This window comes from Balaenoptera acutorostrata, chromosome 8 (assembly GCF_949987535.1).
Source record: "Balaenoptera acutorostrata chromosome 8, mBalAcu1.1, whole genome shotgun sequence".
NCBI lineage: Eukaryota > Metazoa > Chordata > Mammalia > Artiodactyla > Balaenopteridae > Balaenoptera > Balaenoptera acutorostrata.
In genome coordinates this window covers 62,104,170-62,118,350 of record NC_080071.1, presented here as the reverse complement: position 1 = coordinate 62,118,350, position 14,181 = coordinate 62,104,170, and the positions used below count along the sequence as shown (strand labels likewise).

Here is a 14,181-nt window from a genome sequence, read left to right as displayed (position 1 = left end):
AGAGCACAGGTTCAGTAGTTGTGGCACACGGGCTTAGTTGCTCCGCGGCATGTGGGATCTTCCCGGACCAGGGTTCGAACCCGTGTCCCTGCATTGGCAGGCGGATTCTTAACCACTGCGCCACCAGGGAAGTCCCAGGTAAATGTTTTTAATCTTTCCTCTCTCTGAGACTTTCTTTGAACTTCAGTTTCCTCATTATAAAAAGATGGAAGTGATACCACCTGCTTTCCTGCTTTTTCAAACTAGAGCAGTGTACTCCCAGACTCCCCTAGGTGTGTCTGTGCAAGTGCACACAGGGTTAGGGATTCAGAGGGGTTGGGAATGCAGAACCATAGAATAAATGTCACCATTCCCCTGGAGCTCTAAATTTATTTGATGATAGGCAGTTGTAAACACTTTTTCTGTTTTAACTTATAGAGCAGAATGTAAAATTAATATGAAATTTTAAGATAGTTGAATTCAAAATAAATTTTAGGTGTACAGCAAGCCCACTCCAGAGATATTGCTCATTCTGTCACTGGCAGCCACTTTTCATACTTCTTGGAATCCATATTTTGTTGTGCAGTAAGTCAAATTTCATTCTTTCTTGTAATCATGACCATTTCTACTGTTCAGACAAATGAATAGATTCTGGGAGGTAAAACCGAAACCCATAAAAACCCTAAAAGTATTAAATTATTAGAAGTCAAGCACCCTGAACAAGTTCTAGACTCCTGCTGAGACTTCATTTGTGTTGGGAGTTCGGGTTGCAGAGAAGGTGGAAAAGCAAGCTCCCTCAAGCCTCTCCCTCCCCTTAAGCAGTATGCCTAAAGAGTAACTGGAAAAGAGGTGCTTTTCCTCTGGAATTAAGACTGGAGAGAGAAGACTGATAAATTTGAAGGGATTTAGAGTGAAGTCAGTAATTAAATAATAGAACTTCAATCAAGGATAGGTTGAGAAGGGTGGGGAGAGGCCTTTGGATTTAACTAGTCCTTTTTTTTCCCCAGACTAAAGAAATGAGGCCTAAGGGTTTAAATGATTTAGCCCATAGTTTCTGCTAGTTAGTGGCAGAATAAGAATTTCCAGTTTCCTGACTCCTTATCCCAGCTGGCTTAGGCTAGGAACATCTTGCAGACTTTCCTTAAATGGACCAGCCTTTCAGTGTTATTAGATAATAAAGGTTTCTGCTCTTACTAATTCATATATAGGGCATAAAAATGAAAGATTTACGTACTTGAGTTTTCTTGTTAGCCAGAATTTGTGTTAAAATGTTAGAGGATGTTTATTTAGCAACTATTGTTTAAACATCCCACAAACTCGTTCTGAAAATTTCAGTTAACTATAGACTCTCTCCTCTTTACCCAAAACTAATCTTGACCATCAGTCTTATTTATTTCCATTTTTGGCTGGTTAATGTCAGGAATAATGAGCCATCTCTGGTTGGTTTTCTGACTCCTGCCACAATAAAATACTAAGATATGCAAAGATGGAGGCAGAACTGCTGTATGTGGGATTTACTAGTAAAGTGATTTCTCCCCAACCTTGAGTTTCTATTCAGAATTCTGGTTAATTCTAAACATTTGTTTTAGCAACTGTATAAATTTTGGATTTTCATATGCAGGAATTTGGATTAGCTCCTTTCAAGGATACTGAGAGAGGGAAATGATGGAACAGAATGAGGAGAATCTAAAGCGATGGTATGTAAAGCAGGTTGCAGAACAGGATTACAGAATTTTAGAATGAAACCTTGGAAAGGAGAGAAAGGGATATAAAGGAGGTTGAGAGAAGAGATACATTGTGATAAATGTATTGATAAACTTCCTTATACTTTGAATTGAATAAATTATTTGCTTAAGACTAGTTTGAGTTAGGTTTCTGTCACGTGCAGAAACCCTTACTAATACTCATTTAATTTTTTTTTTAAATTTATTTTTGGCTGCGTTGAGTCTTCGTTGCTGCGCGTGGGCTTTTCTCTAGTTGTGGCAAGCAGGGACTACTCTTCCTTGCTGTGCGTGAGCTTCTTATTGCAGTGGCTTCTCTTGTTGAGGAGCATGGGCTCTAGGTGCGCGGGTGTCAGTAGTTGCGGCACAGGGGCCCTAGAGCGCGTGGGCTTCAGTAGTTGTGGCTCAAGGGCTCTAGGGTGCAGGCTTGGTAGTTGTGGCACATGGGCTTAGTTGCTCTGCGGCACGTGGGATCTTCCCAGACCAGGGCTCGAACCCGTGTCCCCTGCACTGGCAAGCGGATTCTTAACCACTGCACCACCAGGGAAGTCCCTCATTTGTTAATTTTTATAAGAGAGTCATATAACACAGCTGTTGAATCAGATCATATAATATAAAACTATTCTGCTGAAACTAAAATGCATTGTAGAATTTTCTTTTCTAAACCATTCCTCTATTATAGAGAAATTAATTTTAAATGTGTTGGTTCCTTTAAGTTAGTATTTTTGAGAGCTGGATAAAGTAGCCACTTTTTTTTTTTTTTTTTTTTTTTTTTAAGAAATGCACCTTTAGCTTTGAGTCATCTTAAATTAGATGTCATCTTAAATTTTAAGTCATCTAAAATTAGAAATATTTAACAAAAAAAGTTGAAATTCAGATGAAGAATTGATTCTTTGGTAGTTGCCCTGGGGTGAAAAATGAGAACCATATGGTCTCTTTCTAGAAGCCTACAACCTAGTTGGGTGTGGAGGGTGATAAGGCAAGTGCACAAATAACCACCACACAATACAAAGCTGATTAGTGATAAATGCCATAGAGAGGTACAAAGTTCATGGGCCTCTCAGAGGAAGTAGTACCTAATTCTTCTTTTGTTTAGCACAGTGTTTAAACTTTTTTTTTTTAGTTTTCTTTAAGATATACATACATAACATTCACATTTTTAAAGTGTAAATTTCAGTGGGTTTTAATATTCACAGGTTGTACAAGTTCACCACTATCTAATTCCAGAATAAACTTTTTAAAAAATTCAAATATTTTTAGCTATGATATGCCCTCTAGTTCTCAGGCTCCACCACTCCCTACTGGTTTACATCCGGCTGCCTCTGGTCTTTATATTGGCCACCTGATTCCTGAAGGCATTTAAGTTTGCCTCCAGGCTTGAGGAGTTGTTTCTCTAGTTTCCTTTACCGTGGAAGCAAATGCCAGCATTACCCTGGGGTTGCAGGTGTGGGGAATACTGGCTGCTGTCTTGCTGAGCATCCTTTTCCCCACCTCTATCCCTTTTCCCACTCTACCCTCTGACTCCTCCAAGAATGGTCCCCACCTCTGCTGCAGCCTTTTGGGAGGGATAACTTCTATTGCCTTCGAGAGGGCTTCCTTGGAATAAAATCCAAACTGCTTTTCTTGGCTTACAAATCCTTACATGATCTGGCTTTTTCTTCTCATCAGACTAAGCTTTCTGTTCCATGACATAGCAAACTTGTACCCTCTGCCAGGAATGCTTTTCTCTCTGATCTTTGCATGTCTGATTCTGTTTTGTCATTCATATCTCATTTTAAATATCACTACTCAGAAAGGTCTTCCCTGGTCATTGAATCTAAAGCGGCTACTTGCTCACTTTCCACACAACCCTAATTTATTTATCACCACAGTTGTCATGGGTCTGACTTTGTTGCTGTTGTTAATAATTTTCTCTCTTCACTAAAATGTAAGTTCAGTGTTAGTGGGTCCCTTGTTTGTCACATGTATAACTGCATCCTGAGCTTCTAGAGCAGTGTTTGGCACATAGTATGTGCTTAATACGTTTATTTGTTGAATAAATGGTTGCTTTGAACTATGGCTCCTGCACTGGTTCATCTGCCAGTATGATTCCATTTCTGTCTTACAGAAATTTGCCAAAAATCTCAGGTCCTTTGATGCCTTTGCCATCTCCAGCTCTCACTGCCTTTATGAGTTAATTCCCTTTTGTAATTGTTTACTGTCATTTCAATGGAATGAAGTGTATTCTGTCTGTCTTTTGACAGGTTGAGATGTTTTAGTCAGGTTGAAAACATGAACAACAGCCAAGTTAGGAAAGCATGGCTTGTTTTTTTGACAATACTAAGTAGTTTTGGTTGATTGAAGGGTAGAAAATAAGGTTGAGAATTTAGGTTGAGGCCATGTCAGAGAGGGTCTGAAATCATTTGATGAAGAGTTTGTACTTAATTCAGAATGTCCTGGGGAACCCTTGTGGGGTGTTTGAGCAGAATCATGACTTGGAAAGAGTTTTTAAGGAAGATTGGTCTGACAGTGATGTAGTAAAGAAGAGAGGTCAGTTAGGAAGTTACTAGAATAATCTGAGGATGATTCATTGTGAATCTGAACCAAGATAGTGGTCAACAAAATGAAAAGGAGGGCGAGGAGTTAGAAAAATATTTGAGCCTCCTGGTGCTGACACTGATAAATTTCTCAGTGATAATTACAGTTCAGCAATGTGACTTTTTTAGATGGATTGGTTGATTGTATGGGGAACTGTATTGAATATCTTCTGTCAGTAATGTGTTACAAATGTCTTTCTTAGAATTTTTACATTTGTGAGAGAGATGAAACAGAAAGCAGACATCTCAGCTTTGTTGAGTCGGGGATATTTGGTCAACTCTGGCACTTCATATCTCTGGATGTTGGCAAGAGGTCAGGGAATATGTTAATGAATAATGCAGGGTGGTACAAGTGTTTCACTGTTTAACTCCCTTTTTTCTCACTAAATGTAACAAAATTTTAAAAATCAAAACATCTTTTAAAAATCCCATCTTAAAGTCTATATTTAGCTTTAGCCTTATTATTTGATTAAATAGTAGTCTTTGATTTAGAACTGAATTCTGATTTCTTCCTGACCTACTTGTGATGTTAACCAACTTTTTTTTTTCGCTTAGTTACTTTATTTTTACAAGTTTGGAAATGATTGTCTTTTGCCTCTGAAAGAATTATCTGATGAGTAATTATTTTTCTAAGATGTTAAGCTTTTATTTCCATTAAGTAAAACTAATTTTATGATGACCAAACTAACCTTAAAAAGTTAACTGAGTAAACCAGGCAAATGCAATTTAGGAATGGTAACACATGCATACATAATGAAAACCATATGTTGGAGAAATATGCAAGTGTTTTTTAGGGTTGTTAGGTTAAACTGCATTATTTTATTTGGTAAAAATGTTTTCAACCTATGTTTTTTTCTTTACGTTTATTTTTGAATTTTTAAAAATTCACGCTCTGTTTTCCTAACTAAACTACAACTTCCTGAGGGTAGAGAGACTGTTCTTTCTTTTCTTTATCTCCCCTGCCTCCCTTCTCTCTCTTCCTTAATTTATTTTGATATAATTTTAGACTTACAAAAAAGTTGTAAGAAGAGTACAAACAACTCCCATATTCCTTTTACCTAGATTCACCTATTGTTTACATTTTGCCTACTTATCATTACTCTCTCCCTATATACATATTTACACACACACACACACACACTCACACATTTTTTTCTGAGCCAGTTAAGGATAAGTTGCAGACATTATGCCCCTTTATGCCTAAATTCTTTAGTGTATGTTTCCTAAGAATAAAGATATTCTCTTATATAACAGCAGTACAATTATCAAAATCAGGAAACGTTTCATTGATACAGTACTATGATCTAATCTATAATCCATAGTCAAATTTTGTCAGTTGTCCCAATATTGTCCTTTATAGCTTTGTTTATGCACTTAACATTTTTTCTCTGGGTCCAGGATCCCGTCCCAGTATCAAACACTGTATTTAGTTGTCTTGTCTCTTTAGGTTTCCCTTAATCTGGAACATATCTTCAGCCTTTCTTTGTGCTCTTGGCCATTACATTTTTGAAAACTACAGGCCAATTATTTTATAAAATGGCTCTTATGATTGATTTAGTAATGAATTTTTGTCAGGAATACCACAAAATAATAATGTGTCTTCTCAGTGCATCATTACAGGAAGCATAAGGTTTGCCCCAATATTGATGTTGTTAAGTTTGATAACTTGGTTAAGGCAGTGTCCCTCCAATAATTTGTGGGGCGATACTTTGAGAATATGTAAATGTCGTATCAAATATTCACCCACTAGTTTTAGCATCTATCGATGGTTCTTGCCTGAATCAGTTGTTATTGCAGTGGTTGCAGTGGTGATCTTCTGTCATTTCTTCTATGTTAATTAGTTGGCATTCTACTGTAAGGAAGAACTTTCTCCCCCATTATGTTTATTTATATCAGTATAGATTTATGGATTCTTGTTTTAGTCAATGTGTTATACTTTTTTCTGTCATAATTTATTTTGATGCTTAAATTGTCCCAGAATAGGCTCCTGGACACCCGCCCACCCCCCTCCCCCCCAGGCTTGCTCCTGTGTCCTTATGACATGTCCCCATCTTTATTGAGCAGTTTTTGGCACTAGATGTTCTAGGGGCTCATCTTGTTATTTTCTCTGCCCCAGCCCTGGAATCATTACTCCAAGGATCTCTGGTGACTTTTTGGGTAGAATATGTATTTAGAAGCCAAGAACTGGGAACTAGGTATTCTAATTGCTACTGGGGTGTTACTGCTACGAGGCCCTTTCAGTGGACATACCTATAAACACACATACACATAATATCTGCCTTTATTTCTACCCCTCCCTTTATCTCTATCTGTTTAAAACCTTGAGTTCATACTGATGATTCAAAATCCAATCCAAATGGTTTCTCTGCTGCAGGCTACAGCTGTCTGGCAGTCTCCCTTATCCCCCAAAGTATGGGCTGCCTTGAGGGGCTGCATTTCCTGCCGTGCATTTGCCTGTCTTACAGGAGAATAGGGCAAAAGTGGAGAAAAACAGCAGTCGACCATCACCCTAATGAGGCTTTCAGTAATTTCAAGACAGTTTCTCCTACCCAAGAGAGTAGTAAAGTTGTAGCCTCTACTTTCAGTTGAACCTGAGAGTGCATGAACAGTATTAACCATCTCCAAAGATAACTACATACTTATGTAGTATAGCAGGAAAGGTCCCAAGTGTGGAGCAAGATGAATATCCCTGGAAGCAGTTGTGGAAGCCACACCTACACACCCACACACACATGCACATATGTATATATACTGTATTAGTTTCCTAGGGCTGCTGTAACAAATCGCCACACACTGGGTGGCTTAAACAACAACAGAAATAATTTTCTCACAGTTTCTGAAATAAACTTGAAAAGCTGGAATATAAATGAAAGAATTTTACACTTATTATTTTTTGGTTTTGTTTTTCAGTTTTGTTTATTTTTTAGTTGCCCTGTGATTTCAGATTATGGTTTGTGGTATACTGTGTAATAAGTAATAATAAAATTGATCATTAGAACATCTTATTTCTGGGAATGGTAGGAGTTTCTTTGTAGAACATTGAACTAAGATTGTTTTTTCCACTTAGATAAGGAGTTCCTGTTTGGGGTTTAGTAGATTAAGAATATCTAGTATTATGAAAATCCAGTATAAATAAAAGAATGAATATGGTTCATCCTGTTCAAAGAATTCCTTTACTAGGGGCTGTGTTTAAGTGCTTGATAAACATTAAACATTAAATCAACAGAATTGCCTTTGATTTGACTTTTAGCTCTTAGGCATTATAACCTCTGTCAACTGTTACAAGAGCTCTTGCTTGTTTTTATGCTTCTTTATATGATCTTTAGTTACCTCACAGTTAATGTACATGATAGTGAAGAGGATGTGTTAGTTACATCCTGGGTTGTCAAAAAAACAGAGACATAAATAGAGGAGTAGGTATAAGGGTGTGAATCACCTCCCCAAGTATTTCTCTTTCCTCTGAGTAAGGAGGGGGTCACAGTGGCTGGCCCAAGAATAGTACATCTCTGTATTTATTAGGGAGGTTCAGTTCCATGTGGAAACTTTACAAAACTTAGTTCCAGGTGTCAGCTCATTCCCAGAGGACCAGGCCATGCAAGTTCGCTCATGGCCAGTGAGTTTACTGGGCATCCTCCTGCAAACGCTTTGGATGATATAGTACTTTGCTTCTTGTCTCTTTCAACACTTAGGAGACGGTAGCTTCCTTTATGCACAGGCCTACAAAAGGAACTTTGTTCTTAGAGAATTTGTTAATCAAGATACCTCCTCTATGTTTACCACCTTTCCCCGTAGTTAGGATTAATGTTCTCTGAAGTCATGGAAGATATTTTTTGCTTTCTTTGTATCTTGCATAATGCTGTTTGTAGGCAAGGTGTTTTGAAGTGTTGGACCCCAAGTAGAACTTGGGCCTTTTCTGTTGAGGGCCACTAACCTCCAGAAAAAACTTAAGTGATTGGATATACAGAACTTTTGATTTCTTTTTTTAAACTCATCTGATTTATAAATTAATAACGAGCTATAAAATGATGTTTAAGAAAAGGTTCACACTGGAAAAGGATCCTCAAAAAAAGAACCTAGTGTGTTCATAGAACGTAGATATATATAAATAAAAGAAACATATCAAGCATGGGAAATTTAGAATTGGGGGAAAAATCAGTTTAGGTTCTCACTTTCACATTTTGTGCAAAACTAAGTTACCTATGTAAAATGCAATAATTACATAAAAGAATGAATAATAAAACTAAAAATTTATATAACCATTTATCTGATTTCTGGGTGGAGAAGAATTTACTGAACAAAACAGTGTAAGAATGTTTTTCACTACTTGATTACTTAAAAAAAAAAATGTTTAGTGGTGTCTTAAAAAAAAAAAGTCCAACGAAGTTAAAAGGTAAAACCTGAGGAAAATGTTGCTATACACACAACATGTTTAATATCTTAATTCTGTAAAGTGCTCATGTAAATTCAATTGGTTTATTTTATTTCATTTTCTCCTCTTCTTCTTTTCTATCAACCTTGCCTTTATACTGTTTCAATTGGTTTATTAAATTCCCAGCTTCCATTTGGGCAGTTTACACTTGCTACCATTTAGTTCACAGCAGAACTGGGTTAGAGTTGTAGGTCCAGAGAGGAACATACCTCTTGGTGCCCTATTCAGATGAGTAGTTAATAGCCCTCTATCCCCCACAGTTCTCACTTCATTTTACATTTTGTTGTGTCCTGTTTCTCTCCTTTTCCTTCTTAGCTCTGACTTCCTCCCTCCTTTTGATGGGTTCTCTTCCTCTTTTCTCGCCTTACTAAATTTAACAGAGTTTTTTTCCTTATTGTTTCTTTTGCCTGATTTAGGTTTCCTTCCTCTTGCTTTTATTTTGCAAGAGTTGTATCTTGCGCATTTGGGGGCACTCCTTGAACCTGGAAGTCTTCACAGCCCCCCTTCTCTGGTGTCTGTTTTTCTTTAGAATTATTTATCAGATTAGAGCAGCATAGGAGGTGTTTTTCAAAACTGTTTTTGTGATAGAGCTACTGAAACGTAACTGGACATAAAGAACTGAAATTTATTTCTAAATAACTCTGAGAAGAAGCATGGAACTTTTGCTTCTTCCATGGAGGAAGAGTAATTGGGGTATGTTAAGTAGGAGATCCTGATGCTGCTTAGTTTTTTTATGGTCTTCGGGAGTACTTATTCTAGGTTGTTCTGCCTTTAACCAAATTGTGGCCATGCAAAACTGCATTACTTTTGTCTTGGAAGTCCTCCCAGTAATTATAACACACTATTGCAGTTCTCAGACTTTTGTGGGCATAAGCAATTCCCTGGGGGGACTTGTTAAAAATGTCCCCCTCCTGGAAATTGGTATTCAGATCTTGGGCACACCATTTTAAAGCTGACTTTAAGAAGAAGCACCCTAGGTAATTTTGATATAGGTCATCAGTAGACCACAATTGGAAAAATGTTGCCGTATGGCATCAAGTGCAAACTCTTTGATATGGCTTATAATGTTGCCCCTACCTCCCTCTCCAGCCCCATTTTCCATGGGTCTATGCCACACATCCTATGCTTCAGGCATGTTAAGCCACTTAGAGTTCTCAACATGTCTTAACCTTCTCACACCTTTATATACCCTGGCACATGCTGGTCCCTCTGCCTACAACCCTCTTCCCCATCTCTGCCTCATATATTCATTCTTCAGGTCTCCACTGAAGCATCACACCTTTCCTCTCGTCTTCTCAAACGGAATTAAACTACACTCACATGACAAAACTCTATTATAGACTACACTCACTTAACAAAACTCTATTATAGACTACACTCACATAACAAAACTCTATTATAGCACTTAACATAGTGTTTCATCATTGTTGGTTTCCTGGTCCGTTCCCTACTAGATTATATATACTTAAGGACAGAGTGTGTCATGTTGATCTCTGTTCCCCCAGTGTCTGGCACATGGTAGATGTAGAGTAAATACTAAATAATACCAAAGCTTCTCTTGCCTCTTTGGAACATTAAGCATGCTAGACCTAAGGAAATGCTGTAGTAGCAGCTCTGCACTCCTGTATTCTGAGAGTTTTCACGTGTTTTTAAGTATAGAGCACTTATTTTTACAAAAAGCAATTATTCTTTAAGTGCTTTTACTAAAAGCAAGTATTTTGAATTATTTTTGAATTTTTGAATTAAAGGGACAAAAAAGAGTTCGGTAATAAATAAGGCACCCTGGCTATATACCATGTATTTTTCTTGCCACTCGTAAGTATGTGACTTGTATAAGTTATACTTCCTCTCAAGACTTTAATTTCTGTATCTGTAATTCTCTCTAACTAATACCCACAGTGGCCTTCTCATGGTCTTTCCCTTTTCTAATAACTCTTATACAGGTACCATGTCCTCTGACTAAAATACCATTTCTCCCCCTACCTCCTTCATTTCTGTGTTTAGTTCTTCCCAGTTGCCTTCTGGAGGGAAAAAATTGGTTTGGCTTTCAAGGCTTTCCTGTATGACCGGGTCCTTTCTTAGTCCTTGACCTTTAAATCTCACTCTTCCTTCTTGTTTTATTTGACAGTCTCACAAAAACAGACCTTCTTCTTTGCTCTTTATAATTAGCCCTACCTGGAATATATTTATTCAAATCCTTAAGTCCTACTCTAAGCCCCACCTTCTTGATAAAGATCACCATTCCGTCTTGCAGTGAGGAAATTGAGTAGTAAACCAAAATATCTTCCAAGAGGAAGGTTAATAGGGAAAATATGCTTGAATGTTTTAACTTCATGGAAAATTCAGTGGGAATAATATTGTTTCATACTAAGGCATACTAAATGGATAGTTTCGTTATGTGTAGTGGAGCTTACTATGTATATTATACGTTTTCACCTGTAGTAATTGAAGCACAATTATTCACTGTTATTTGTGAAATGAAACCAACCAGCATATAAGCAATTATGGATCATTCCCCCATTATTTCTGTTTTCACTTCATTAATAAAATAAATATAAACTAGTTTAAAATGTTAGTTATTATTAGCTTTAATCTATTATTTTTCTGTAGTAAACATATGATTTTGAAATAATATTCAGGCTGACTAAACTTTCTCATTACCTGAGTCCTAACTTCCTCGTTTTTTTCCAGTTGGATGTTTGCTAGGCATCTCTCAATCTGTCTTCAAAACAGAATCCACATTCTTCCTCCCCCCCCAACCTGCTCCAAGGAGCAGCAGTGGGCAGGACTGTGTGGCTGGAGGGGAGAGTGGGGAGAGTGGGAACAGAGGTCAGAGAGGTCCCTGAAGGCCAGGATCACTCAGAGCCTTCTCGACCTGCCAGCGACTTAGGGCTTTGTTCTGTATTCAGTAAGTCTGCACTTTGGAAGCGTAAACCTTTTCATTTGTGGCAGGGTACATTTGTTCTTTAAGGAAATAGTTTCCCTCAGATATAATGGAGCAGGGACTTTGAGTGAAACCTTAGTATGTTCCTCCTAAAGTACCTAATTTAATAGAGTAATTTAATAGTATTTGTCCTAGTATGTATTATAGTTTCCTTGGGCCTATTTCTACATCATTAAGGAAAAACATCACATTAGAAGCTATCCATTTAAATCCTATTTTTTAAAAAAATTTTTTAACATCTTTATTGGAATATAATTGCTTTACAATGGTGTGTTAGTTTCTGCTTTATATCTAATTATTTTTAAAACAAAATTTGTAAGTTCTCTTTTCTTCTTAAAAAAAATTTTCCCTTTTTGTTTGGAGGGACAGTTGACTGACTAGTGTATAATTTAATTTGCATTTTCTGCTGTCATCATTTCCAGCAGGGGCATTATGTTGGGAAAATTCAGGTTTAGAATCGTGATTTGATTGGAGACAGGATTGATATATAATAAGGAATGAATTGCCTTACCAGATTTGCTGACTTTTAGACACTGCAGAGCCTATAAACTTTCTTGGGGCTCCTCATTTGGTGTGTGTAGTAACAGAAACAATGCCGTATTGGGGGTAGGAGAATAAGGATTAACATCAGCTCCTAGAGAATGGAGAGTGCTGTTTTAGAGTATAGATCCTTTAAGAAATGTAGGACCTAAATTTTTATTGGAAAAGTCTCTGAATAAAATGTCTAAAGTTCATTTTTGTAAAATAACCCATGTGGTGACAGAAATTCAAGAAAGGACAAAATTGGCAAAAGTTACATAAATAGTAAAAGTCTAATAGTTACTTTAAATTTTCGATTTATTTTATGACTCTGTCATTGTTCCTTAGCATATGTTCCTTTACGTGAGTCAATAGTAGTCTAGATAAAACAAAATTATTAAAATATTTGAGAGACTTTTTAAAATCCAAATAATTATTAGGTTTGAATAATAGGAAAAAAACTCACAGAACACACCAGACTTTGGTGTGGAGTCTGTAGTTCTATTTGGATCCATGACAATTTAAAATATTCATATTCATTTTGAACCGTTTAGTGTTTGCGCTGTAAAATTATATTCCTATTGTTTCATTTTTTTCCAGTGTAGCATCTTCCTTATGGGCATTTGCAATGTGTGCTCAGAAGGGAAGTGTAGGCATAAGTGTCATTATCTCCAAGCAGAATTCTTCCTAGAATATTTTTGCTTCTGGGTTATTCCAGTGTTTAGTTTTGAAGATTAGGGAGGAAAAGGAAGTTGACTGTTAACATTCCCAGTTCTGTTGCTTGTTGGCCCTCATTATGAAGACTGAGTATTACTACTCTTAGATGTTCTCAAACTAGCAACTGTTATTCGAATAATTAAGTCACCTGGTGATGAGGTTTTTCTTTGCACTAACTTTTTGTTTTTAATGGGTAGATAACTTTTTTAAATTTTTTATTTATTTATTTTTGGCTGCGTTGGGTCTTTGTTGCTGCACGCGGGCTTTCTCTAGTTGTGGTGAGCGGGAGCTACTCTCTGTAAATAATTCAATAATGAATGAAAATCTTAGAGATAGTATTAATACAAGTGAACTATAAAAACCAAATGTCTTTAAGAGCCAAATTTATGCATTGGAAAATTAGTTGATCCATTTTCCATTTGTCAAGGTAGAATGCCCTGATTTATACATGCTTATAGTAGTGAAATTAAGAAATGAGAATCTCTTAAGTGGTTAAATGGGATATGATCTGATTTTCCACATTATTAGAACTAAATTCAGTTTTGATTTTGCAACATTATTTGACCGTTTCTACAAAATTTTATATGGTAAAATAAGGTTTAAAATTTAACTTCATGGCAGCTCATCAGATAGCTAAAATCCTTATGTATCTCATAACTGTGTTTAAGGACCGCAGAAATAATTTTGTTGATTGCTGCTTTGGAGGTATAAGATGTATATAAATTCTTATTCTAGATTAAGGATATCTTTAATCTCTGAAGAACTGTTTAAGCTAACTGACAAGTTGTATTCTGAATATTGCCTAGATCCACTAGAACAAAATTTGTGTTTTCATAAACGTGAGTCAAGAGTATGGTATGTACAATGAAGATATTCATTGTGTCCCTGGGAAAGTTAATGTGTGTTACTCCAAGTTGAAGGAAAAGGATCTGTGGTCATGTAAATTTGGAATATGTTGGTTTAAACAAAGCTAAGCTTTACTGAAGATTTCTCAGAGCCTTTAATATTGAAATATTTTATATTAATCAGATTAATCTTACTTTAAGAATTTTAAGTATCTGATCAGTCATTGATCTTACTTTGTTTCGTGTAATCTTTTCCTCCTTTCACAAAATAATATGCAAGTTCCGTGTCAGATATCACATTATTTTATTAATGGGAAGAAAGAAAACATCCCTTCTTTCAAAGGACTTACACGTGAAAAGTCACCACATGTAGGAAATTTTGTATATGAATTTCATGTTTTCAATTCCAGTTTTCTATTTGAATTCTCGTTCCTTGAATTTTGTAGGGACT

At 36.5% G+C, this 14,181-nt stretch overlaps 1 protein-coding gene across 6 annotated transcripts in view; it reads left to right on the top strand.

Moving 5' to 3' along the window:
• The window catches only part of RAPH1 (Ras association (RalGDS/AF-6) and pleckstrin homology domains 1), an 88,447-nt gene that overhangs the window by 17,482 nt on the left and 56,784 nt on the right, over positions 1–14,181 (top strand). The window lies entirely within an intron of this gene.